Here is a 6000-nt window from a genome sequence, read left to right on the forward strand (position 1 = left end):
TGGCTTCAGCCTCAAGCTGTGGTAGTTGCCGCTTGCTCCAGCCCATGTGCTAACCTAACACATCCAACACCACTGAACACACGAAAAATGGTGACATTGACATCAACGGCCCATCTCATTCCTGGTAAGACGGCGTTTTCACTCAAAACAGCTGCTTGCTGAAGCTGGAAACGGGGGCGGTGAGAGCAGAACGTGGTGGCTGTGGACCTCCAGGCTAAAAGGCCCTGTGGAGCTGGGGAGGAACTGCAGATGTGTTGATAATTCACTGTGGGTTTGTGACTATGAGTGACCTCTTTTACATTACACATTGTTATTTGATTCATTGTTAGCATAAAAATGATAGATTAGAGGGGCTTTAAATATCGTAGCAACTCCAGCCAGGCGCTAAGTGTAGCTTAGCTGGAATGTAAATAGCCCAAAGACTGCAGGGTAATTATCTGTTACTGCTAAAACCATCACTTTATTCTGACATTGACTTACAATCAACAAAGGCAGTGAGAGCTTACAAAGCAATAAACAGGCTAACTAGCCTCCTCTCTATAGCTAATTAGCTAGCGGTGTGGAACAGTTTGTTACGGTACGGCCCATCAGGAACGACACACTGCTCTTCTATAAATCCCTGTGCTGAGGGTGTTGTTCTCCTTTTGAAAACCAAACCCGCCTGAAACCAACAATATGCAAATTATGATTTTACCCATTTCTGTTCTGAACTGTTCCAGACTTTGGGTTGGGATCTCTTGTTGTTCTTACTTTGAAAACTATGCAGAGAAAGTTCGAGCATCATCTCCAAAGAGTACCTCTGTTTCCCGGGTTCAGCTGCAAACCTTTCTCTGCCATACTTTTTTCATTCCACAGTGAATTTCTAGACTTTGGTAACACTCGCACAGCAGCTCAAAAAAGCTGGGCTGACACTTTGACAGGCACACTCCAACCCTTTGTGGCATTGTGAGTGTTCAGATCCAGGGCAGTTACATAGTGCTCCCACTGGAATACAAAACCAATCCCCACATGGCAGCTTGACAAATCACCTATCAATACCCACCCATGTAATTTGCGCCAATGTGGAACATCAAACAAGGAGGGATCAGGACAAGTTTAAATATGGCCCCATGCTGCAGAGAGGGAGGTTGTCGCCTGCACCTCAGGCTGGCCTTTACTTCCAATGTCAGATGACCGAAAAGAGCAGTGGTTGTGTGTCCATCCCGTTCATCAGTGCCACAGATGCCCGTTCTGAGCAAAGTAATACATCCCATAGAGCTGCTGCTGCTGCTGCTGATTCATCGGAGAAGATTCACTGGGTGCTGGTATTGATCTGTGACCAAGGCTTGTGCCCAAGAATATCATTCCCTCCATCAGGCGACAGTTAGACGACACCAGGCTGAGCAGCACTGCAGACGGACTGGATCTTTTCACTACATGTAGGCATTAAAGTCAGGCTGTAGGCCAATGCATGCTGCACAGTTTATTTTTTGGATGTATTTTTCTAGTTTACACTCATTTTGGTGTGAAAATCAGTCAGCAGACTCTTGAAGGTTGATTGAGTTGTGGGATCCATCACATTGAGCATCAAACATGAATTTCATAAATTATCATTGTGTGGTAATAAAGTGCTTTTTCAAATCAGTGAGCTTACTATACAGTGATAATTTCACAAAAAATATAAAGCTTCTTTATTGAGAGTTAGATGAGAAGATTGATACCGCTCTCATATCTGTCAAATGAGTTAAATATTAAGCTGGAGCCAGGAGATGGTTAACTTCTCTTAGCATAGCATAAAGACTTGAAGCAGGCAGAAACAGCTAGCCTGTCTGTCCAAATATTTAAAAAAAATCTTATAAATAATATATAATTACATTTTGTCATCGTCATTGGGTGGGCAGGCAGCCAGCAGAAACTTCAGGAAGTAATCCAGCCATGAAAGGATCCAGCAAGTAACTCCCCATTAATCCGCAACTTGTTACGTTTTTGTACGGATGTTAATCATGCATGTTAATTAGTGAGCTATAGTGGTGCAGTTTGTTAGCTGTCTCCTTCTTATTCCAGTTTTGTCCCGAGCTAAGCCAACAGTCTCTTGGCTTTAACCTCATAGCTTGTGAGAGTGGTATTGGCCTTCTCATCGAACCCCCATCAAGAAGGTGAACGAACAATTTTACCAAATTTTTGAGCTATTTTCATACCTCACAGAACTAAACTGAAGTCAGTGGCTGCCAACAATACATCACAAAATCTTGTTGTGAACTGTTTTGTAATAAATGAGTTAAAACATTCAAAAAAAATCATAATGGTTCAGAAAATTAAAACCAATTACCTCGAAACTGCATGACAACCAGAAGAGATAACGGGCTGCTCAGTGCATGTGTAGTGGAGACAGACGTTAGCTGCGTCTACATGCTGTAAGAGAACATTTTGTAGACACCTGCCATCACTTGAGATGCTTTTGATTATATTCACTGTCAAATCATTAAAATCTGAATTTCCCACACATCGACATCAAGCTGGAGATAACAGAGAAAACTGTTTTTGTTGTTGTGATTGCACTGGCGAGCTGACAGATGAATTATTTTTGACTTTATTGGAGAGAGAGAGCACTTACAAACCAGTGAAAATGATGAGTGTGTCTCTCAGTGTGAGCAGATTTTTTTTTGTCTAAACTTCTCAAAGGAAATCCAGTACGTCTTCCTTCCACCAGAGACGTTCCATCTGAGGTACGGCTAATTGCAGGAATAAGCGGTGTCCGTTCACCACGCGCTGCTGGCATCATAATTTCCTTGACATTTTCACGAATCTCTTTAAGAAAAACATAGATGAGCAAATACACTTTGCATCTGCTTCCCCTACAGTTGATATCTGATTGTATTCCCTTAATTCTTGTGCAAGCAGCTGGTTTCAGCCTTAGAATATAAATACAAGGATCACAGAGCAATGAACGGCCAATCAAACACAACATTCCTAACCTACATATATCATGTGATTTTATTTTTATTCTTATACTCTCACAGTTGTTATTCTGCAAACACCTTTATGATTTGTTGAACTTAAACAACAAGTAGTCTCCACCCTTATAAATAAGGGTGAAATTATAAGAAATTAGTCTTTTATAATGCAAAATAATACATATTACACATATTGCTTCAGATAATGTGTTGTACACTACAGAAGGAGCAGTGCAGACTCTAAACAGGTCATTCTTAACCTATTTAACACCTCCTGAGAAGAAATATGATAAATATTTTTTATTTTTAAAGCTGCACTTATAAGTATGTTGCTCATAGTGACAATAACCACAGAAAATTATCACCCAATGCAGCACTTCCCCTCACATCTATGGAACATATTAGTGCCTTTCAACTCATTGTTTTTTGCTCTTACAGTGCGCAACCTTACTGCTTTGGTTCAGTCCCGCTGCTCATATCAATCACCTGTTCTAGCTGCAGCAGAATAGACAAAGTTAGCAACTAGCCAGTGACTGAAGTGAAGCATTTGCTAAATATTTGCTGACTTTCATTTGTTAGTTGGGCAGAAACACAGCTCCAAATGAATGATAATGTTGCTCTGTAACTGCTGGATGTGTAAATAAGAAACTGTTTGCTAACAAGTTAGCTATAAAAACTTTAAGGTGATAATACATTATGTCGGTGTTGTGTTTATAGCTTGTTGTAATAGCTCTTTCTTTTACTTAAATACAAAATTCATTTAGTTTAGAATCAGACATAGTGAGCTCCATCTCTTTTGAAATAAAAGAGCAGATATAAAGTTGAAGAGAATTATCTGTCGATATCAGTTAATTAAAGGATCTCTAGTCTACAAGTCTTTGTTATTTTTCCATCACATTCAGGAATGGTAAAGTTGCAGAGCAGGAACAAGGGAGTCCGTTTCACAGTGCTGGCAGACATAAACTGAGATGAAAGTTTGTTCCCCCTGTCTTCCTCCTTAATTTCTAACATCTAAGGCACTCAAAAGCCTCTTCAGAAGAGCATCAGATTGCCCTTCAGGATAAAACATGTAGCAGTTCATCAGCGCTGTCAGGATCTGCATGCTTTGAGCTCTGGCTTCACTACATGCAACAACACAACAACTCGCAGTTGTCACGGGGAGTTTGGGCTCCTTCATCTTATTCAGAGCAGAGATGTTTCACTGACAGCGCTCTGAACACTCACTGATGATACTCAAAATAAAACAAAGGTATGACAGCAGTTCTCTGCCAGCTTTCCTACATCTCTCAAATACCTGTTTAGCTGATTGAGAGCTTAAAGAAAGTTCAATGCATCAAGGTGCTGGTAAAAGCTGCGTCTGACTTCCACAAGAAAAGTTACTTCTTATGGATGATAATCAGCAACATATTTCAGCAAGAATACCTCCATCACTGTTCTGTCATGACTGCTTAGCACCAGGGTGCCTGAATATAAAAGCACAAATAGTGGTTTTTTTACGAACATTTGTTTCATACAAATATTTTCAAAAATTATTTGTTTTTGGGAAGAAAAAAAAAACATACAAAAAACCTACATTACAAACCAAGTCATTTGTTATTACCTTCCAAAATGACTCTCATGAGAGTTTTATGATCTGACACCAGTATCAGAAGGACAACGTTGATTGTCAGTGCTTCCAAAACCATTATGAATGACACAAAGAGGATTAATATGAGTATTTCTGATCTATAGTTAAGGTTTGGTTAAGCTTAGGTGACAAGTGTTGCCAGTTTTGTTTGTTTTTTTGCAGGTTTGGGCAACGTTTTGTATCATTAGGGGAGCCTCTCTGATCAAAAGTTCAACTATTTTTCAATGAATCAAACCCTCCTCTCCTCCAATTACGATTGACATTAAAAGGTCACTGAGTGTAGTCGTCCCAACACACAATGACTGATAACTGATGACTGACAAAACCAAGCGATATTTCAGTTTATCACAACTAAGCTGAAACTTTTTTTCCTGTTCAGACCATTATTCAGTCATGTCTCTGTTGTAAAACCTTGTAAAACAGAAGATCTTAGGACATTAAACTCATATCTCACTCATGTTGATTCTCACAGGAAATGGAAGCACGTGGTTTTATATTGCACTCAACTACATAAAAGAACACTGAAACAAATTGGTGAAAACCTGAACATGAAGATCAGCAATGATAAACTACCTCCACCTGAGTGAGAAAGAAAAACAATACAGGGAAACATATCTCTTGGGAAATGAACTACTTTGTCACGTACCAGCATAGTATAGTATAGTAGTATAGTACAGTATAGCATAGCATAGCATAGCATAGCATAGCATAGCATAGTATAGCATAGTATAGTATAGCATAGGATAGTATAGCATAGCATAGTATAGCATAGCATAGCATAGTATAGTATAGCATAATATAGTATAGCAAAGCATAACATAGCATAGTATAGTATAGCATAGTATAGCATAGCATAGTATAGTATTGTATAGTATTGTATAGTATATCATAGCATAGCATAGCATAGCATAGCATAGCATAGTATAGCATAGTATAGCATAGCATAGCATAGTATAGCATAGCATAGTATAGTATTGTACAGTATAGCATAGCATAGCATAGCATAGTATAGTATAGTATGTACTACATGTAAATTACAGCGCAAACATGCCTGCAAGCTTCATGCCTGTGTGAGCCATTTTGAGTTCATATGTGTGAAAAGGAGCTAAGACAAATGTAAACAGAGGTCATTTTAAGTTGTTTTTTTTTTGTTTGTTTGCATTTTAAGTTGTATGTAAACACACATTGTTTTCCTGGTTTGTTAGCAGGCTAACCTGTGCATGACTTCAACCTGTGCAATGTTAACTTTTTACATATAGTAGCTCAGGTCTACTCAAGGTTTCCCACCTTCATGTATGTTGCAGACTTCAATCACATGTCTGTTATCTCTGAAACTTAAGAAAGACGGGCTCACAGAGCTACTCATGAGGAATGTACTATTCTTGCAACGTTTTTGATACTACAAAAACACAGGGTTCAACAACTACACTGTGTTGTTTT

The sequence above is a fragment of the Thunnus albacares genome, chromosome 2, assembly GCF_914725855.1.
Source record: "Thunnus albacares chromosome 2, fThuAlb1.1, whole genome shotgun sequence".
NCBI lineage: Eukaryota > Metazoa > Chordata > Actinopteri > Scombriformes > Scombridae > Thunnus > Thunnus albacares.